The sequence below is a fragment of the Lutzomyia longipalpis genome, chromosome 4 (assembly GCF_024334085.1).
Source record: "Lutzomyia longipalpis isolate SR_M1_2022 chromosome 4, ASM2433408v1".
Lineage (NCBI taxonomy): Eukaryota > Metazoa > Arthropoda > Insecta > Diptera > Psychodidae > Lutzomyia > Lutzomyia longipalpis.
In genome coordinates, this window is record NC_074710.1 from 7052702 (window position 1) to 7076203 (window position 23502).

General features: G+C 33.3%; 1 protein-coding gene and 1 long non-coding RNA gene across 6 annotated transcripts in view; one reads left to right on the plus strand and one right to left on the minus strand.

Annotated features, from left to right (window-relative positions):
• The first annotated feature begins 4760 nt into the window (after positions 1-4760).
• Positions 4761-23502, plus strand: part of LOC129795946 (uncharacterized) — a 29033-nt gene continuing 10291 nt past the window's right edge. Inside the window, exon 1 of one of the 5 annotated variants that reach the window (XM_055837518.1) lies at positions 4761-5189. The gene's annotated coding sequence lies outside the window, so the exon portion shown is untranslated. Of the gene's footprint in view, positions 8663-23502 lie in introns of all 5 variants that reach the window. The other 4 variants (XM_055837521.1, XM_055837519.1, XM_055837520.1 and 1 more) reach the window with 4 other exon arrangements.
• Positions 9021-10858, minus strand: LOC129795948 (uncharacterized). Its single transcript, XR_008751166.1, has 2 exons — positions 10755-10858; positions 9021-9116 (listed from the first exon to the last, which is right to left on the minus strand). It is a non-coding gene; the product is annotated as an uncharacterized LOC129795948 (long non-coding RNA).

Consider the following 23502-nt stretch of genomic DNA (forward strand, 5'->3'; position numbering starts at 1 on the left):
AATATTCTTTATTGTTTTGCACATTTATATGCTTCTAATTATGTTTTATGTTGTTTATGTTACTTATTCGCGATAATTCTGACACTGAGATGGTAAAGTGAGAAAGTAAACACAACCCTTCAACCCCCTTCAACCATATGATTTATGATGTGACTAACTTCATTCTAAGAAATTTTCCGCAGCATGGCCGTTACACCAATTTTTGAATTCCCTTCTTCTACATTTTCCTTAATAACTTTTCTTGTGGTGGACGGATTTGGCTGAAATTTTTACACAACCTCCTCAGATAACCAAAGAACTTATTTCCAAAAGATGGGAATGGTATCTTTTATATTTATTAAGTTATAGCACGAAATATAGGGCTGGGGTCGTTCAACGACCCCGCTTGGCGGCCTAGAGGTTAAATGATTTTATACTGCAGAAAATTCCTTCAATAAAAAGTTCTTGAAATTTAAAAATTCTTTATGACCTTAATGTGTGCTAGAGCTTTATATTTTGTAAGAGAAGATGAAACTCCCTACACGTCTGCACTGACCCACTAATTTAATATGCCGTATAAGGCTCACAAACCCATCATACAGCCCCAGTGGTGTATGAATAAAAATAAATATCCCTGCTGTGCTAAAAACATCCCTTTTGTCTTCACCACACTGCAAAAAGGATTCCACGCCATATCGTCAATTAAGTTTGTGCGACTTGGACTAAACGGCGCCAATTTATTGATTGAAGTTCTGGATTTGTGACACTTGTGCTTTCTCTCATGCTCTATTTAATCCAACTCTCCCATATTCCCCATTTGCTTCTCATGTCAACCAAAAACTATGCATAAGGTCAACGTTGTTGGTAAGATTCGCGGGTCAAAGGTCATCCATTGAACCAATAAATTAGGAAAATTCCTCTTTAACTCAATAGAAGAAAATGTAGAAAGACTTTGAGAGGAAGGAAATTCCTCATGAAGATGCGTTTTAAATTGGGGATTATACATCAACCACCCACATTTTCTGGATTTCGATGCTCTCACTGAAATTCCGCGAGTTTTTATTTTTATCTCTTCACCATGGTGGGCATGGTGTTTGTATATAAATTTAATATGCGGAAATGAGAAGAATAAATGAGACAGTCACATTTCACAGTCATCTCGACAACATTCTTTCTCCATTTTCGCGTTCTTTCCCCTCCTCGTGAAAAAAAAAGAATTTCAACAAGTTGCAATAAACTTTTGAGTACCCAAAAATAGATCTTCTTGTGGGATTCCACAAAGTTCAAAACTCCCAAGAAAATCGCTGGAAAATCACACAAAATCATTTAAAGAAAAATCACCCTCAAAACGCGAGGTGAATCGCAAACATGGCGCAATTAATTCGTGCTCAACTATATAGAAAATTCTTTCTATATAACAGCATAATTAACGATGATGGTTGGGTGTTTGTCATCGTGGACTATAACGGTCACGGAATGATATGGAACAGACAATCTGATAAATAAATTTGGGCGGGAAATTGTGTGTGAGGAAAATGCGCTCCAAGCACGCATCCCAAATGACCAATTTTCCCCGCATTTCCACTCGCAATGCGTAAATATTTTGGATTTTTTTTTTCTTTTCCAACTCTTTCCGGATGAACCTATAATAAATGATGGAAAACAGACCCACCTTTTACTCACACAGTTGGAAGGAAATTGGGTCGATTTTCATTTTTTTCTCAGAGAATGCCTTCATGATGGGCTGCGAAAATTTCCTTTTAATATGACTCCAGAAAAAGTTTTTATTTGTCTAACGGTGATGATTCGATTTATGTAGGAGTTTACTCGCACTAGTATGGGAAACATTGTAGAAAAAATAAAACAAAACGCTAAGGAAACTTTCCATAATTTCCCTGAAGTCAGATGGAAAAAGACAGCAAATATTTGTTCAAAATATGCAAACAATGACGTCACGACTGTACTTTATTTCTCTTTCAATATATGAAATATTCGCGTTGATGTTTTGATACAGAATTTTGAAAAGATACTCTTGAAACATTTTTTATTGGAAAACAAGACCAATATTTAAAATATTTTAAATCTTTAAAAAATTGAAAACAAACTCTTATCCAAACATGAAACATTCTATTTTTCAATATTTAAATTATTTCATATGGTTTTCCGGGTTTTCCAAATAAAAATAAATTTAAATAGGAGGTCAAAGAAGACGCGTTGACTGAGAAATGTCTCCTCTGAGCATCCCTCGATGAAATATCGTGATAAAAAAGTGAATGTTTCAATGTTTCCATTTTTTATAAGAAGGCGAAACGGGTGACGAAACTTTCAAATATTCTAAATATTTCCTGAAAAATTACGAAAACCTGATTAATTTTTATTGAAATAAATACCTGCATTGATGTTTCTAACGAAAAATGTTTAAGTTTCATTTTGACGTCATTCTTTTAATTTTTCGTTAAATATCTAGCATCTTTTCTCAACTAACCTCTGCAGAATATTCAATTTGGCGGGAATTTTTAAAAATTATGAAGCCTATCATATAAAATCGAGTAAAGTCCTTTAACAATCTTCATTAAGGAGTAATCAAATAATAAATAAATCTCAATAAAACAAAGGAAAAAAAGTTTTTTTTTTGTATACAAATGGGTCAGAAACGAAGATATTCTATCCATTTGGGGGAAAGTGAAAACACTAAAAAATTTATTAATGCTTAAATTTCACATGCAGGGAAGCAGCAAAAGTGCATTTTCCCCCTCGCACAAACCCTCTCATATGCATGAAGTGAAAATAAAGAATTTTCCTCATATTTCACTCGTGCACCGCACCCACACGTACTGCCCATAAAATATATAAATTTAACTATGGAAAAACATCCTAATCACTCACTTCTAAATCATATTCTGAGACTTTATGCTCACACAAGCTTAGCGATGAATCCTCAACTATTTTTTTGCGCTTGAAAGAGTTAATTTATTTCTGTTGGTGAAGTAGTGAAATTTCGTGTCATAAGTCATAGCTTTTAATCACTTGTTGTGCCTCACTATTTATTATGTTTTATGCTTTTGTGCTTAAAAATAAAAGTCTACTGATAGACGAGTTGGAGTATCACAAAATCCTCTCTAATACAGATCAAACCATTTTAGGATTAAAGCTTCTTATTTAAGAAGAAAAAAAATCTTCTCAATGCTTTTCATCACCTCATTGTACGTTGAAAAAAAAAAGATTTCTTTTCGCTTAAGCAACATAATTCCTCCCGCCTATTTCCGTATACATCATTGTCAGTGACCTGCAGCTTAAAAGTTCTCAACGGGGAGGCAGAGCTGTTTTCTGGGTGAGTCAGAGATGCAAAATAAAGAGGATTGTGGCGATGTGAAATAATTGTGTCAATGGGGAGGAGACATTTCTAATTAAATTTGGCACAGAGTCACAAAATGTATGGTGAGTGTGGCATTAGCGCACGAAGAAACAATTAACCTTGGATTTTATTTCGGAATTTTCACGTCCCAAAAATTGTTCTACTTTCAGCTAGAGTTGCGGAGAAAGTTCTAAAGAATTTTTATAAATAAAAGATTAAAGAAAAAGACTCTAAAGAGTTTCTTTAAGAGATTTTTCTTACAAGAATTTATGAAAAAGGAATAATTTTTAAGAACAAAAATGTTTCTAAATTCATTTAATTGAAATATCATGAAAAACATTCTTTCTATATTTAATCTTAATCTACATAAGGATTAATTCTACGCGAGAATATTGTTGGATTTTTTTCCTCTTTTTAAAAAACTTTTGAAAGCATAATCTTCTGTGTGAATAAATAATTTCTCAGCATATCTACCTCCCATGTTTCTTCTGATCCTTATTAATGTGACAAATGACTTCGGTTGTAGACGTAATTCCACGCTAAAGAGCAATCAACCCCTCTCGATGAAGATACACCAAAAGCCATATACAGTGAAGAAATTGGAAGCGCACACGTATTTGGGAGAAGGAAGAGATGAAAGACGCCAGATCAAACGACTAAGTAAGATTTTCTGCTTTGAATGCAATTCTCATTGGGTACAGCGATAAATCAAATGAGCGGATTCCCCTTTTATGGTATAAAAGACAGTGAGGAACCCGTTTGTGGACAACAATTGCCCCTCATCGTCGCATAAAATCTTCCCAACTATAAGAGTACACTCGAATGTGGAAGTGTTTACGCGAAGGAATTACATACTTTACTCTTCTATACGCTTCATATACGTATGAGAGCCTTTCTTCGTGATATGCGCCAAAAAGACATGTGCGTAAAGGTACTGTGAGTTAGTTAGTTGAAAACTTCGTTAGTTAGTCCTAGCATTTCCTCGAAGATTTTCTAAATTTAAAAAAAAGGAGCAATCCTAAGATTTTTTTAATCCTAAGAGCCAAGATAAACACCCCTTGGCTTGTCTCGACGTCTTCCTTCTTCCATAGTCTGATACGGATAAAATGTGAGTTATATCAGCGAGAACATTAATTTGATTTTATTTCAATAAATAAGTAGATAGTGTTAAGACCTTAATAGATTTAACTGACTGAAACAAGCTACTTATTGCATTACTATAAATACTTAAAACCTATAAGAATGTTCTAAGTTCACCATCTAATATCCCTTAAATATTAGACAACGATATTCCCAAAAAGAGTTATGATATTGTACAACTTCCATTCTTAACACAAACGAACATCCAAACTGACCCATGTGAAGAACCCCAATTCGACACTGGGCGCCACACTGCTTCACCGGACTCCTTGAGTTTTCCCGCGTTCAGTTAGTCTTCAGTGTTTGTGGTGAGCAGTTCGTGGAGCTGACACAGAAGTCGCGCGCAATATACACCGCGGTAGCCGGAGAGCTCTTGTTCAAATCAATTAATTGGTGGGTGAATTGTGTGGAGTGTGTGGTAAATCAATTTGCCGTCTAGAGTGTTGGTTTTTGGGTTGTGGTGACACCCATTTCGGAGTACCTGGTGTGCCTTGGCCGCTGAAATTCACGTGTAAATAGGAAAAGTGAAAGACATCAACAGGTGCGCTTCGTGAATTTAGGTGTGAGGAAAATATATTTTTCAAAAAAGAATCCAGAGAGTGAAGAAATTGCAGGATTTTTTTTTTTTTTTTCAAAAATACAAACGTCTTTGGATATCGTGCGCATTTTTTCTCTCATTGCTACAGAAAACTATTTTGAGATCACATTTTTCCTCGTAAGTTTCTTTTAAATGCTCTCCATGTGTGTGCGTTCGCGTTGTCGAGTGAATGGATTTTTTTTTGAATAAGAATTGGGCGTTTATATAGTTTCGACATCTCGCGTACGCATTAGAATATAAACAAAAATTAACATTGGCATGGAAATTGAACTTCTTTGCGCAATGCTCACATAAAATTATGCGAAGCCTCACAGCTTGTGAAAAAAAGTCGCCCAGTCTTTTTTTCACCTAAAAGTTATAAACGAAGAAAAGATAAATATATTTCTCAATGCGGCGAATTCTCTGATCCCACCCAGTTTTTTGAGGCATCTGCAAGAATAATTGAAGAATGAATAGTAAATAAGAATGGCACATTTGAATAATTCAATAAACTCCGTGAAGAGTATGAGAGTTCAATTGTATTTGCAGATCTTTTGCATATATACAACACTTACATTTATTTTTTAGCCGTTGACACAGTTTCTTTCGCATTCAAATTAACCAATCTCGGGGTCGGTCACAGAAGTTCAACGAAGAAGATTTATATTGCTTATGGTTGCAAAATGCTATGTGAAAGAGGCATTCCTCCCTTGTCTTAACCCATCTACGTCTATTTTTGCATAACTTATGTTTAATAAATTTTTATATAAATTATTTTTAAATAAAATTTTTGTATTTGAAAAACCAGGAAAAAGTTGTTAATTTTTCAAGTATTTGTCAAACAAATTTTCTTTTGGGTTATTTTAAGAATCACTGATTTAAAAAAAAACAGTTTTCTAGGTAATTCTAGGTATATAACCTAGATTGATAAAATTGTAGTATTGCTTAGATGAGAAACTTTCTAACGGTAGCTTGTTAAAACTTTCTAGATCTCCAACAAGCTGAGATGTAAGCACTGGCAGTTTTACCTTAAAAGCCTTTAAGAATTGTTTCGAACTAGAACTAGTCAAACTAGAAAGCTTTTAACGTATAAGTCGGAAGATCTGACAAAGTATTACAATTCTTTGATGAATAAGATACTAAAAGCATTTTAAGTCCGATAAATCTAGCTAGATTTATCGAACTAGACTTAATATAGACTTCATCGGACGCTATGTTTATAGCTATAGCTTTATTATAAAGAAAAAAATAAGAAAATTTGTTGCACCCTGTATCCCCGCCACAGTTCATTTTTGAATTTCTGAGGGTTCCAGCTGGGAATTGGAACATCTCTCGCGCTCTTCCCTGACGACCGTCGACCAGATAGGCAGCAAAATGGGTTGTGGAGTATTTAATTTTTGTATTATATAATTTTCAAGTGAATTTTGTAATTATCTCTCATTTTGCTCCTATATTGTACATATGTAAGTAATTTCAATGGATTTTCTTTATTTTCCCACGCGGGATCACCATTTCGGGTGATCTGGCGCCCAATTTTTATATTTTTCTATTATAAACCGCGTGGAAATCATTGTAATATTTTTCTTTGAATTTTATAAATAAATTGTAAATAGAGCGAAAATCCCAATTTTTCTTATTTTTCATCATTTTCTCGATTTTCCACTATTATGGGATTTTTAAACGTAACAAATTGTAAGACCTTAAACGTAGGAAAAATTAAACCAAGAACCGTTAAAACCTTTTCAGTCTGTTGAATCTTTGAATGGATTTTCTTTAGTCTGGAAAAATTTTCTTTCATAACGGTTTAAAATTCTAGTTTTTAAGACTTCTTCAACCCTTATGCAATAAGTATTTGTAACATTGATTAATTCTTCATTACCTGTGCGTAAAAATGGGTTAATTGATAAGAAAAAGTAAGAAAGCTATGCCAATGTGAATGACAAGCCCACAAAAACAGGCAAAAAATAAAGAAAAAAAACTTCATAGTATAAATTTAATTCACAAAATTATGTATTGATAAAAATTCCCACGTTGGACCTCATTGCTGGACGACATGTGGCAAAAAAAGGAGTCTGACTCTTTTTATCGCATCTTTCACTTTCTACTCTTTGCGCTTTTTGTGCGTTAATTTCTTTCCACGCATTTTTATAAATATAACATTATAAATTTATTGGGTTTAGCACTCTCCAAAAATATCCACGCACTATTTGTGAACTATATAGGATTTTTTGTGTGCTAACTTAGACATTCTAGGGGCAATGCGGTATAGAAATAGGCATGGCCCACAAGAGATCGACACACGACGAGGGAGACGCGCGTCGAAAGGAAAATTTTGAAATGTTGCCAAAATAAATTTTCATGTTATTATTTTATTATTTCTCCTGTTTGATTTTCTTAGGCGTGATGTCTGTTTCTGCTATATGAGAAAAAAGTATATTTTACTTTTACAACTTATACAAAAATTGATAGTCACCCTAAATAATTTTCACACACGGAAGAAAAGATCAAGGGCTGATTGAATGTTTTGTGCATGGTGAAGACATGAAGATAAACTCATCAACCTTCATGTTGGTTCCTTATGATTGATCATTCAGAATTTTTGGGCTTATACATAATACAGACTCGGATACAATGTTGATTTACATAAGAAGAAAAAATGCTGAAACGGCATTCTCATTAGGCTACTGATGGTTATTTAAAGTAAATGGGTTATCTTAGAGGCAATTTTTAGCGCAATTGAAATGATTTTTTTTGAAGTGTTGTATTTTGACATTATTTAAAATTCTTTACAATTTTAGTACCTGATGAAGGGGCTATTTAAACGATAAAATATTTACTATTTCTTGTAAATCTATTTTGGAAAATTATTAAATCTACACTCTAAAGAAAAATTTAGCACAAATTAGCAATGACACATCAGGCTCTTATGGTATTAAGAATTTAAAGGAGTTCATTCATCGATATATAAGAAAGATTCTCATTTGAAGAAATAATCGGAACACGAGTTATCTTGAAGAGAATATAAAAGGAACAAGAAATCGCCAAGGAAACATTCCTAAAATTAAAAATTTTTAAAAGAAATTTAAGGTCTGATATTAATTTTTTTCATTTTTCATTTCTTGTCTTTTCTTATAATTTGTCAGTTATAAGATTTTTGGTATTCCGGGAAAAATCTTAAAAGATTTTTACATTTTATTTGGTTCTTGAATCGTGTGTTTAAAGGAAAATTACTTCCCCAGGGCTCTTTAAAGTTTTTTCTGATCCTTTTCTGGAGCAACATATTCTGTCAAAATCTTACAACAACTTTTAAGTTCTTATCAAAAAATAAATAAAAGATTTTTATCAGAATTAATCCCGAAATTTAGTTACAAATTCTCATAAATTATGTCCTGTGTGTATTTTACCAGTTCAATTACCCCACCGTGTGGGCCTTGAAATTGCTTTCGTCAAGAACAAATATTAATCTACTGATATTCGATATTATAGGGAAGAAGAAGATGAAAAAAAAATCTCAATTCTATATTTATTCCATTGAGTCATTCAGGCAGCACCCGCAATTCTTCTTCCAACCAAAGAAAAAAAATCCATTGTCGCTGTATGGCAAAAGAAAAGTGAGTTTTTGTAATTGAAAAGAAGCAATATTCTCATGCATAATTTATTAACACTTGTTGAACCCTAAATAATCTACAACCTCCTCCGCATCTACTCCATGCAAAGATAAATCAATTGACAATAGATGGGGGATTCGTGAGTTTTTTTTCTTTCGATGAGACATCGTCAAGATTTTAATTAACTCACGAGTTCGCTGTGTGAGCATTTGAGCTCATCCCGTGTTTCTTACGGGAAGCATAATTATACAAATTATTCAACACTACACACAGAAAAAAAATGACAAGAAGTGGCAGTCAAATCGTCAATTTTTGCGAGTGGGCCACTCGCATGGCCAAAATACGAATATTTCACTCGCACTCATTCGCACTATTTCTCGAAAATTTTCACATTTATTGGACCGAAATTAAACATTGAATTCTATAAATACTGATTTGCTCAAACACTTACACCAATCTAAAAGCAATATTTCTTCCATAAATAGCATTATTTGCCCAAAATAGATTTAAAAAAATGCAATATAATTGATAAAATTGACGAGAAGAAAAGCAAATGTTTTAGCAGAAAAAATCATTTGAAAGGTTTCTTTCACAAACACTAGCGCCGCGCGGAAATTGTGCGGAATCACCAATTTTACACATGATTTTTATTTTGTTAATTTTTTATCTGGAAAAACTATTAAAGCACCAAAAATCATTATCTGATCTCTTGTAAAGGTCCACAAGAACAAAATTTCTTCTCAAAAACATAAATTTTCGCATATTTTATAAAGGATGTCATAACCGTCACAACCATAGAAAAAATAATTTCTGCAAAATGATTTCGTGACGACATATCGTAGGATAATCCATACTTTTTGTTTTTTTCGTCATTGAATAATTTCATAACGACTTTTAAAGTTTGAAGTATTTTTTTAATTAAAAAAAAAAAACAAAAAATAATTAATAGACCCTTAAATTAGGCTATGTTACATGTGTTACAAAATCTTACGTCGCAGGGTTACTTAAAGATAACTCGAGCTACATTAGAAAGAATTTAAAAAAAAAAATATCGTAAAAAACTTATTTAACTTAATGTTTCATAAGGCATTAACCTAACTTTATAAAATAAAATTTAAGTCAATCGGACGAACAATCCTATTCCGAAATATCCGATCATAAATAATAAAGCGTATTATAAGCCTAATGGTAAAATATGAAGATGGTTACGTTAAAAATTTTTAAGCAATTAAAAAAATGACCGCCATTTTATCAGAACCCCTTCCCAACAAATGTAATGTAAAATAAATATTTTATTTTACAACCACGCTTTTCGGATGATGTTTCTCATATTTCCCATAACCATAAACTTGTTTTCCATGAGAATATTAATTTTTTTTATTTTAATTATTAATTTATTTGTTTCAATTTGGGAAAATATATATCTTATTAAACGTTATATAGCCCTATTTGTAGAATCAAAGATATGAATTAAAAAAGTCAATAATAGTTTGGTATCCAAGATGGCGGTCGAAAGAATTTGAGGGCGAAATTCCGATTATTTTTTCCCCGACTATTCTCTGAAAGTAACAATCCTAAGACCTAAGCTCAATTTTCTGAAAGAACGTTTTATAATCCCTTCAAAAGTAGCTGGAATTATCTTAAAATAGAACTTTTGCCACGTAAGATTTCGTAAAACAGCTTAATTTAATTTTCTATAAATAAATTTTGAGTTTTTCTTTTAGTTATAAAAACTTTGTAAATGATTAAATATATTAAGAATTTATTCAATAATGAAAAGCGGAAAAGGTATGGATTATCCTATGACATGTCGTCACGAAATCTTTTTTCAGAAATTAATCATTCGAGGGTGTAACATCCCATATGAAATGACGCAATATTTTATATGTAAATCATACGTGTGAGAAAATGCTTTTATGTTGCAGGAAAACCAGAAAAAAAACGTTTTCTGGACTTAATGTCTCATAAAACACGTCTCCAAAAATCGTATGCCAGTGTTCTTTAGATCAGACATTACGGTAACGGACAAATTTAAAATAAACAAGGAATTTGTCAAAAAAACCTTTCAAATGTTAGTGAGAAAGAAACTATATACCATAGATTCGTAAAAGTAATGTGCGAGTCTACCTAAGACTCGCCAATTGAAACTGCGAACCATTTCACTCGCATACACAAAATGCGAAAAATTTTTCTGTGTGTACATCGTTCCGCTCTTTTCCCACTTTTTTGTTATTCACGCAGTTTCATTGAACATACTGGCTCATTTTTTTTCTTTTATTTTATCCCTCCTTAATTTGCCTCCTTCTTGTCTTTCAAACAAGACGTTCTTTGGCGCAACAACACTGTGATTAATTACATTAACTATAATATTGCAAAAAAAGGAATATTATGCAAATATCATGGATCTCTCACTCTTGAAAAGGTGAAATGTAATTCAAGATTTTGTGCGCGGGAGAATTTTTCGTTCCACCTGTTGAGGTTGTGGTGACGTCAAGCGTATCTTTTTGACTTTTGAGATTGGACCACGCACACACACTCTGCCCCCAATTTATTAACACTTTTTTTCGACATATTCTCTATGCGCAGAAATAAATTAAAAAGAACGTGCCGAAAGGTTTGTTCTTTGGCAATGCCGCTGTATTGAGTTTAAATGTGATTTTTAGCTACAGTATTGACTCGAAGTCAATACAATAGGTTTGTTCGTTGTGTGAATCATTTGCATTATTTAACTCAAAGTTAGATTTCAAAGTAATTTAACCAAAATATATAATGAAAAAGGACTAATGAAATATGGGATGATTTTCTTATCAATTTAAGTTAATAAAATAATAAAGAAGTCAACATACATTATATTTTTTTGAACCTAGAAAAATTATTTTAGCTGTGTTTCTTTCAGACACAGCTTTTGTGTACCGAGCAAAATCGAAAGTCGTCAGATCGGGCTCAAACTTGGGATGAGCACGAATTAGGGTCCCCACATTCCAAAAAACGTATGCGCCAAAAAAAAATTTTTTCCGGCCGTCCGTCCGTCCGTCCGTCCGTCCGTCCGGCCGGCCGGAACCTAACGCTAAATTGCAAGAGAACGGTGATAGATAGAGACTTGCGGTAAACGGCAAAGTTTAAATATCGACCGGAAGACATCCGATTATGAGGTCAAATCCACCTCCCCTCCCCTCCGTCCGCCATTTTGAATAACCACAAAATTTTGTTTTCGCTATATCTCAGCCGCTATTATAGCTAGAGGGCTGAAATTTTGATATGTTGTAGGGGCCATCAATACCTTTCCAACGATACCTCATTTTCGAAAATCGGTCAAGCCGTTTAGTCAATATGGCCGCCACAATTTTTCATCGAAAATCGACCATAACTCGAAAACGGCTTGACCGATTTTGATCAACCCGGGGTCAAATGAAAGATCTCAACAAACCCTACAACTCTCTAGAACATCCGAAGTTTCAAAAGTGACCGCTAGGGGGCCAAAAATCAAAAACAAAATTTTCGATGAGTTTTCGATGAATATCTCGAAAACGACGACATAAATTTTTTTCATTTTTTGATATGTTATAGCTGACCATATTATCTAGCTCCATGCCAAAAATGAAGAAAATCTATGGATCCGTTCTCGAGATATAGCTTTCCAAAGTTGGCATGTCATATCTCGGGTTCTACAAGTCCGATCTTGATCAACTCAAGCGCAAATGAAAGGTTTCGAGAAACCCTACAAATGTCTAGAACATTGCAACTTCGAGAAATGACCGCAAGAGGCGCTACAATCAAAAACAAAGTTTTCGAAAATTTCGAACTCGAATTTTTCGAAAATGGCGACATAATTTTTTTTCATTTTTCGATATGTTATAGCTGACTTCAAGACCTTTCAAACAAAAAAAAAATTATGAAAATCTATGGATCCGTTCTCAAGATATGGCCTTCCAAACATTTCTTGGGGGATGACTTTTCAACTTTTCCCGACTTTGCACGTATTTAAACTGATTCGCGTTCTAGTTTGCTCTCACAAAATTGGTACACTGAAAGAAACACAGCTCCCGTAAGCTTGGTCAGCTTACCAGTACATTTCTTCCTGTAGAAAATTAATTAAGGAACCTTGTTAATGGCTCTGAATTAAATTCTAAAGAAAAAAATAAAAACATCTAGCACGAAATAAAAATAAAAAGTAAAACAGGAAGAATTCAGACCTTTCGACTTTTCTTTCCGTCTTCATCAGTGACATATGAAATTCTTGTTAATCCTATTGCATTCTTTGGTTCACGTAGACCCAAACCTGAAAAAATTATTTCTCAGTTAATACTACCTACTTATTTGTCCTTATTTACGTAACTTCAACACATTTAAAACTTGGAAATCAAATAAAATTCTTTAAAACTCGAGAAAATAAAATGTTTCATGTTTAGTTCTACGCATGAGCCAAAGAACCTCAAAGGATTAACCTCAGATATTTTTGCAATTTTTATTAACAATTTTCCAATAAATTAATGCATAAAATAAGAATTTCTATGCGAATTTCTCAAGCTTTAGAAGAAGTTGGAAACCCCTTATTCCCATTAAGCTCATAAAATTGTATTATATTCATAACCGGAGGGTTTATGAAAATCGATTACATCTCGTTTATGGGAAGTAAATTGGCTAACTTCTCGCATTTTGAGCATTAGGGGGGAATATTCTTCCTCCATATGCGAATGGGGGAGTTCAAGCCGTTGCAATCTGTTGGGCAAACATACATCACCAACGATTGGATTTGGGATATTTTAATTAACTAAAATTCACATCATTTAGAGGGTTTCCCGCCTGAGGCACATCCCAAAAATCCCATAAGGGGTGAAAAGTAAACCCCAGGTCACGTGGATGGCGCTCATAAATTTGATAAAGTAAATCTTCCGGCTTTTCGAGCTGTGAGACAAAGCACATTATATTAAAAATGAATGCATTTTGTAATCTTGACGGAATATGATGAATTAAAACGATTGCAAAAGTCAAAGGTTATGCTATATGCACGCTGTGACATCATCATCAATAATAATGAAGATTGTTTTTACAAAAATACACGACATTTGCTCCACGATGCTATTTTTAAATGATGCTGCAATATTTTTAGATGAAGTCATATGGCACACGGCAGTAAATGGAGTTTTAATGCTTCTTTTTTTTGCTCCTGCCCTCACGTCCAATGCTTAATGCGTGTGTGTGTTGTTTTGCGAAATTCCAATGAATGGTTTGCAAAAATATGTATTAAAAAAAGGGGTTTGAAAAAATAAATTATGTACATAAGAAACCTGACATCCATCTGTCGATATTCGTCTTGCATAAAGTTAATTTTAAAGTTCTTTCCGTGTCTTCTTTTTTACGAACTAATTTTGTAAAATGCAAAATATTCCTCAAAAGAGTTTATTAAAGAACTTTGTGAGAATTCTAATGAGACTAACCCACGCAGTCTTAAAGTATATTTTGCAAGAATAAAAGAGAATCTTTATGAATAGTCGAGTGAACTAATAAAAATTTATGTACTGAAGCAACTGAAACGATATGTTTTTGAAGTTTGCAATTTGTAGTTGGAACAAATTTTAAAATAGTATTTAGTGTTCATATATTTTCATTGAAATCACGTTGTTGCTTTAACCCATTTCCAACAGTTCTGTAAATTTAATCAAATAAAATGAAAATTTATTAATAAAATGATAATGGGCTGTTTGATTCAAATAATTTCTTGAAATATTTTACTACAAGAAGGCTCAAATAAGGAGTCGATTAACAGAACAGAAATTTTTTTTTTCAATAATTTCTGTTTTACAAGGATAAATACATATGGGGAAGGAATCTTTTAATTGATGAAGCTTTTCCTGGAATGTATGGAAATTTTCCGACCTACATTTTCTTCTCAGACCCCATTTTACTCTATCGCGTTGAGAAATATGATATTTCGAGCTTTTTCTAAGTCCTTATTCAACTTTCTTGACTCTGTTCTTTCTTAAATTCAAATATTTGTGACTTTGCATCCTTTTATTTAATAAATTGTTTTAAATAAACCAATTTGGCATAAATATAATTCAATTTTAACAATTCATTCCTCTTCCATGACGAACTGGAACTAAATTATGTGTAGATATATTTTTCTAAGCATGAAGAAACCGCATTTCGCGTAAGTTAATTAACGTGCAAAAAAGTCGTTGTTTTAGTAACAACAAAAAATCTTCGCAGAGAAGCGTGTCTTTTTTTTTGCTCCAGCTTTATAATAACAAACCACGAGGTTCTTGCTACCGTGTTTGTTTACTTTTTATCACGTCTCTCAAATGCAAACGTCTCTTAAGGAGAGTTGGAATACTCTATGCGAGATGTAACAGAGGAATCCATCGCTCTTCTGAGGCACGCACCTGAATGCGATTTGTGAAAAAAATAATTAATTATCGTTTCTCTTGATGTTAAAAAATGTATAACAATTCATGAAATGTGAACTTCCAGTTGGTGGAGAGAAGAAATTTTTCACGTAAAAGGTAAAAAGAATGAAACGGGTTCTTCATCAAAGATCCACGATAATCAATTTTCTTCATCGACTTCTTTTTTCTTCTTTCATCTCCCTTCAAGAAGTGCATTGTTGCGATGGGTTAACTGTTAAACGAATTTCTTCACTTGTTGTCTGTGCGGAGTAAAACAACAATGTTTTTTTTATGGGAGTTAAGTAACATTATATTGGAATGGGTATGGTGCTCAATCAAAAGCCCGCGCTTCTCGCGTTTTGCAGTTTAATTCGTTGGCAACTGTTTCGGAGGCAAAATTGATGGGCGTGGGTTTTGGTATAAAAGATTATAAACTTCTTGAGATCACGGATCGATGCTAAAAAGGAAAAGTGTCATCATGATAATTTGCTATGTGTTATATGGAATACATAGCAGAGCGACCACATGCTTGTCCGATTACGTGATACCCAAACAATGGATAAATTGAAAGCTTTAATCGTCACTATATCCATACCAACCATAAATACATATATACATATGTTGTATATCTTCCAACATTGTACACCTCATTTTAATCCCAAAGACCCGAAGACAGCAACACTGAATGCTGGTTATATCTAAAAATTCTCACGTTGCCTATCCACGGAAGCGGAAAGTGATCAGCGTCTAATGAAGTGTATGTGGCAATATTAATTGACGGTGATTTACGTGTTAAAAATAGAATTTGTCCATTGTTTCACAGCATGAGGAGCTCAACAAGCATAAGAATATTCAAATTTGCCTTCAGGAGCTTTCGCTTTTCACTTTAAACCGTAAATTCTTCAATGTGGAATTTAATTTATGAGTCACGAAACTCTTAAAGAGTGACGTTTTATGTCTTGTTAAGATTTAAGTCTTGTAAATTTAATGCCTTAATGATGAAAAAAAAACAATTCTTTAATTCCTTATTCTGTACTCGAACCGATGTCTTTTTCGGTACAAACTGATGACTCTATCTATTGCACCACAGTGTTGGTAAGAAGTATAACAGGATTATGCTGATACTTCTTTGTAACATAAATTTTAAAGAATCCCATTCGCGCGGTTTTAATTCCCTTTTAAACCTCCATTTTCTTCGGCACATCTTAAACACTTCTTAAGTGTTTAATCGACACAAAGTCATTCACTTAAATTTTATTTTTCCCATCTTTAGAGCTGTTATGAGCCACCGACCGTATTCCCTTAAGCTATTTAACTTCTTCGCAACTATTTTATCGGGAGAAATTCAATGCCACAGGGAGTGCGAAAAAAACGACTCCAAATTACCATTTGAGGAAAAATTCTTAACCAAGAGCGACCTTGAGCTTTGCCGGTCGCACGAAAAAAAAAACACAAACCATGTGAAATGCAAATGAGATGCCTCATTCTTCCATATTTTCCATAGTTGCGTTAATTGTTGGTGATATCACACGAATTTATTCACATCTTATGCAAATTTTCAAAAAAAAAACCAAAAAAGCCAAAAAATGTTGAGAAATGAAAGTTTATTTTTGGACAACAGACCGTTTAAGTTTTGGTTGGTTTTAATCCCATAAAATGACGATAATTGGTGATCAGAAACGTGTCACATTTGACAAAAAAATCAGTGGCCTCTCTTTCATCATTTACTAAAGAGATTTTAGACAATCTCTTTAGCGAATTTAATTTGAGATAAATTTTACAGCTTATTAAGGTTTTTTTCTTTCTTCTACATCAACTACCATTAGATAAAGAGATTAGAATTTGATGAAAAAAAATGTCAAAGTGAAAGGAAAACTTAGGAAAAAATGTAAAGGAATGATGGAAAATTGTCCATATTTTCAGAACTGTGAGAGATATTTTCTCAATTCTTTCGATAGAAATAAGAAAAATTAAAGAAAATCACGAATTAAATATTATTCCACACAGTCTGCGAAGGAATTTCTCATCATAAATTTCCATCGCACAGCTCTATACCGATGTTGTCTTAGCTCATCATCTGTTCAATTAATTTTCGTTAAAATGTACTTAACATGCGTAACATAATGAGTGAGATTGTTTGTAACTACATTGAGGAAACTTTTCACGAGAGTCTTGCCTTCTTCCCATGGCAATAGAATTATTATTTTATTTTTAATGTACTTTTAATGAACAACAATGCGGCAAAAGAGAAATGTTGCCAAGAGACATCACAAAACACCCGCACAATTCATCGCATTAATTCCTCTCTGCAATGTACAACGATCTCCTCAATGAGACCTCATCTATAAAGAATTTTCTTCTGATCTCTCGTATCACGAGGGAATAATTTTCTTCTTATAGTTGGTGTATTATATAAAGCGGAAAGTGATGTTGCCCTCTTTGATGCGGCATATAAACATTTTATTGTGTACGATAGAATGGGAGATGCTAAGAAAATGTCGAACATAAATAAAATTGACAGAATTGGGGCAAAGAGTGAATTTTATTTTATGCCATCTCATACACTTTTCACCACAATTCTATACTTCTTCTTCTCCTTCTCCCATTTTCTATTCTTTACTGATAATTTTTCAATACATATTATTTGATTTTCCACACGCATTTGCGCCACATTATATGAGCCAAAAGGCGATTACAGTGAAATTTATTGAAATTACTTGTTTACGCGAATGGGAAAATACATAAGTTTGATTGTGAAATATATTTTTGAAGTATTCGAGCAATGCGTTTATCACAAAACACATACCTACACCAACATTATGTATTTTTGACTAGGCGGTGTGATCGTGCGATGACTAATCCCCACACAGCCTCCCCTATAAAAACGCCTATTTGCATTGGCGATTGGCGCGAGAAAAGATGCTGCTGCAATAAACCTATTTGAAAATACCGGCAATGGTTCGACAGGTTTATTAATTGAGTATTTACGACCAATTCCCAAATTGATTTTTAGTATTTAGTAAATTTTGTGTTTGTTGTTAATTTTCTGTGAATCTTTTGAGCTTCTTCTCTCATAAAAAGTTTCTTCTGAATTGACTTCAGAATGACTTCACAGAAGCACTGTGTGCGCTGCTAAAGTTTGCATAAAAACCTGAAATATTGGCAATCTTTTGATATTTCGTTGCATAATAAAATAAATTGGATGTTTTTTATGAGATTTTGGGTGGAATTTAATTAAATTTGAGACGTTTCTTGATGAAAAATTTGATGTCATAAAAATTAACAGAGGTGGGTGACTGAACTGACTGATATGATTGATCTTTTAGTATGAATTACAAAACTTTATTTTATATACAGTCACACCCCGCTTAACAAGTCTTGGTTAAACTCTTCTGACCCATTAATTTTAATACGTAAGAAGAAGAAGAAGAGTTTAACAGAGACTTGATTGAGCGGGGTATGACTGTAGTACCTTTGAGCACAAATTTTTGTACGTTTTTTCGGCATTTTTTTTAAATAAAATTTATCTCATCTGTTTCTTCATCTTGGCAATAATTTCTAATAATTCAAACAACATAATTGAAACATAAATAAGAATGTTTCTAGAAGAGCGTAAATACCATGCGAATAAGGCATTAAAGAATAAGGGAAAAAATGTACCCAAAAATGATGAATTCTCAACATTTTACTAATGAAGTCATTTAAGTCTTCCTCAAAGAGTTCTTTTTTGCACATTTATCAATTTAAACAAGACAAAATCTTTCACTCTTCCCACTCTTACATACGTTAAGTATGAAAATAGAAGCACTGTGAGAAGCTTAATATATTCTCCTCCATATGGTTAAGCAATAAAATTAAATTACTTGTGCTATAGAAGAATTTACTTGCTGCGCAGCTTTGGAGGAGAAGAATGTCACTCCATGGGCTTTGCGGGTGTTGTACAATCTGTGAGTGTTGTTCGAGCAGAGTTTTTATTTTTTTGAGAAGGAAGCACGTTCGCATGCAGCCACTTTAGTATTCATATTTCGATCATATTCTCTTCAATATAACTCCTTCGTATGTTTCACATAAAGTATGATGATGATGCCAAGTTATGAAACTGAGAAAGATTCAACAATAGGGCAATTGAGGAGTTTTTTTTTCCCTCTCTTCTTGTAAAACCCAACTTGGAATCTATCACAGTGCGTTTGTGGCTGAAGGAATGGAACTCTCTGTCGTCACATTCTCTTCATTTTTCAGTAACATTTCCCTCCTGGCGATCCGGAGAGGTCACGAAGAAAGATATCTCGCTACCTTTATTAATGAAAATTGATTTTTGCAAATGATTTCGATAAAATTAGCATATTTTTGGAGTTCTTTTTTAATTAAGAATTATTTATTTCCTCAAGTTTCCTCTCTATGGGCGTGAATTTCATGGAAATATGTTTTTTTTTTCAATATAATTTATGTGTTTTCTATAAAAGAATTATGTATCAATGGAAATTTTAATTAATTCCTTCGAAAGAATTAATGCGAAGGACATTATGCAGAATGTATGAAAAAAAGAAATTCTAAGATTTCAATGAATTTCAAACACTTTCAATTAATTAATTTATTCAAATCTTGATGAAGGAGTCAAATCTTCCGAGAAAAAAGTTCTATAAAATTTATTCACGGACGAAAAAAATTTGAAAAATTTCTTTTCAATTTGCTTAAAAATTAACTGAATTTTTGAACAAAAAGAAGTAGAATAATTCCCTTTTCAAATTCAACGATTCAATTTTATTAGGGGTAACTGGGGCAAAATGTTATATCGCAAGGTTCGGAAAATGGACTGAAAATGCATTTTCCCATTGAGATAGAAAGAAATCGTGTGAGACAAAGTTGTAGCCCAGAAAATTTCCTATAAGACAGTCGTCATTATAAAATTAAAATATTTTCTCAGTACATACCAAGGAAAATATACTTCACAATTAAAATTAACAAATTGCCCCATGTTCCCCTATATCACGAAATGCATTTGGTTAATTTGCGTATGATTAGCCCCCTAAAACATGAGCATTATGATGCTTTCAACCCTTGTGGAAGCCACCCGAAATAACATGAGAGCATAGAGAAATAAAACTTAGCAGAGTCTCTCAGGCTTATTCTTTGGCTGGTTTTATTTACACACACCACGCATTGTGTTGTGCGAGATATAAATTTCCATAGTGACTAAATGCGTGACTTGGGCGTATTTTTCATGTTTAGAACATAACACACTCCAATAAAATGTGGTCACCGAGAAGGCAAAGGAAAAAAGCGTCCATCGAGGATCCCGCGTGTATGTTGGGGGGACTCCTGAAGGCTCGAGCGTTGCGTACATACTTTTTATTTCCCGTAATTAATTTACTTACTTAACACGCACTACTCGGTATAATCCCTCCTGCTCTCTTGCCACAAAATAGTGAACGTATAGCGAATCAACACTGCCATTGACACCATATAGAGTGAAAATTTATAACATTTAGCCCCTCGATTTTTTCTCGGTCGTTCCGCGTGTTTTTAGGGGACAATATTTGATGATTTTTTAGGGCACTTTCGGAGATTTTTTTTTTGCTCGAAGGCAGACGAGAATTAAAATGAATTTAAATGACATTAAATTTACTTTTTTTGTGACATTAAAGATCCTGTTTTATGAATATTAATGAAGGAATTTTTGTTAATTGATAAATTTTTCGTGTCTCTTTTAAAATTTGCTTTGGACCACCGCTTTGTGCTCTTGAAATTTGTATTAAAAAACCCTTCTGAGGGTCCCCACTCAGTGGCCAAGTGAGTGTGAGAAAGATTTCTTTGACACTGAATAATGACCAAGGCGCAAACATGTCATCATTTAACTGACTCGAGTTATGATTAACATAGATAATACATCATTTTTTCCACACTCAAGAGTAGTTGAGTGATTAGAAGAGCAAGATTAAAAGCATTTCAGTAAATTCATATAAATTAAACGTACAATTAAGAGACAAAATGAACACTATGTGTGCTGTGTAGGTTGAGAAACGTTTTGTATTTTCTTCTGTTTAAAATGAACACAATGATTTACTCCCATGGTGGTCTTTCATCTTAAGAAAAAACTATTTAAAGATTTAAATAAAATATTAAAAAGAAACTCCTCAAGAATAATATTATGTCTCTTGCTACAGTTTGAAGAGATTTCTCCTTCTGGCATTTAATTAAATCTCAATATGTGCTAAATTCTAAAATGATCCCAAAAACAATTTACTATTTTTAGCTTCAAGAAAGAAAAAATCTCGAGCATTTTACTACGCTCATAGAAGCTTTCTCCCTGTTTATTATTCTAACACAACACTCAAGAATCAACGTAAACAAATTGCTTGTTGGGTATTTCCTCTTCCTCTCCATCTGTGGGCAAATTGAAAATTTGCTTTTAGATAAGGAAATGCCCTCTAATTTCTCCCACTTTCCCACTCAATGCATGATTTGGGAGAAAAAAAATTTAAAAGAAGAAAGTCATTGAAGAACTTATTCTTCTTCTTGAAGAAGATAGAAGAATCTTTGGAGGAATGAGCGCAAAAACCATTTGTAATTGAGAAGTGATTGATCGACCGGAGTATTTTACGCCTTTTCACTTAAAGGAGAGGAGACCCAATATAAATTATTCTTCATGGTTGTGCCTGACAGATCTGCCATATGTGTACAGCATACAACATAATCCATATTCCAAAGTATCTCTGCGCGCATACAAAATTCAATTGACCGCACGATTGCTTGGCCCAAAAAGTGGTGAGAGAAAAAAATGAATCGCGTATGCTGACATCATCCGAATGTACAGCCAATGGCCCCAGAAGCCGGTCCAAAGAAGCAAGGGGAATTTATCTGGATGGAATTTATGGGAATTATTCGGAATAATTATTCCAATACCATGAATTTCATTCGGAATATGTATTCACTAATATTCGGAAGTATTCGTGTAATGCCCTGACTCACTATCCAATGAATGTTAACCTGCTCTTAGAGTGAGTTCATCTAAGGTGGACGTTTGGGTGATCAGACAACCCCTAAAAGTCCCGGAAGTTTAGATTTTAGAAATTCAATAGAATTATTTTCATGCTGAAAAATTAAATTAAAAATTTAGAAAATGAATTTGCATTTATCCTTTTCATATTAAACGTTAGAAAAAAAATAATCATTTCAAATTAATCTCAAAACTCATAAAACTTTAAATGTAGAAAGTTATGGGAGTAAAAAGAGCATTAAATGGGCTTCAAAATGGTACCAAATTAAAGAATATTGATTTTTATTTTATACCATTTTTTTCTCATTTTGCGCGGATCTTTGGAGGTCCGAACCGAATTAAGCCACATTCCCCTAAAAGTTACATAAAAAATCGTTAAATATTAAAAAAAAATGAAAACGTTAAAAAATACATGTCAAACTTTTACAAAGAAGCATCAGACGTTACAATGGACATGAAATGGTAGAAAAGAGTTTTAAAATTCTTAAAATTAAAATCAAACATTAAAAGAGAAATGAAGAGTGTGATAATTAACGTTTACCATTAATCTTACCTTGACCCTTAGGGACCAGAGAGTCAGAGGTTACTGAGGGAGTTGCTCACAACCCCTATGTGGCGCGTACCAGCTAAAAGCGCTACATTAGGCAAAAAAATTCACAATATTTATCAGATAAATGCCCCTTGGTACAAACCAAAGAATACTTTGAGAAGACAACCCAAAAGCAATTCAATGTGGTTCGCATTCTCTGGTCGGTGAAGACGGGTTTAGATGATATTCTTTCTAAATTGATTCGTGCGTGTTTGTTGGGTGAAAAAAAATCCCATCCTGTTTATTATGACTTTGCAGATGGGCGATTTTATCGTGCTAATTATAGGAGAGACTCCACGAAATTGTGAAGGCGTCTCTTTGGGTCGCTCTTCCTCACGCAGAATGAGCAACGATGACAGCATTTCTTTTTTCACATCTCAAGATGTGTGTTAGAGGAAAAATTTTCAATGAGTGTTAAAATGTTTTTTTCTTTTTTCAAAAGAAAAATCAGCCCTTTTCATTACTCAAATCCCTCATCACTCATGAAGGAGGAATCCCCTCTAGCATGTGGCGAGTGCGGAAATGTTGAGAAGAAATTTTGGCGCATATTTTCTAAAGGCTGTCAATGAATAATTTTTAGGCGTGGAAAGAACCTTCATTTTTTGAATTTTCTCTTTCATTTCCCGAAAGATGAGGAAAAGGACACAAGCCCTGTGATCTTGAGACACACAAAAACACACGAAATGCCCAGGAAATTGCTATCATTATTGAACTAATGCCAAGAAATTGTTGATTTGGAGTTCACTGACATAATGTTATGGCCAAATGACAAAATTTTCTAAAGAAGATATATCAGTTTTCGCAGCTTTCTGTAAAATTTTATTTGAATTTTTATCGAATGGAAGATATTGAGGAAATCCCAAGGGAAATC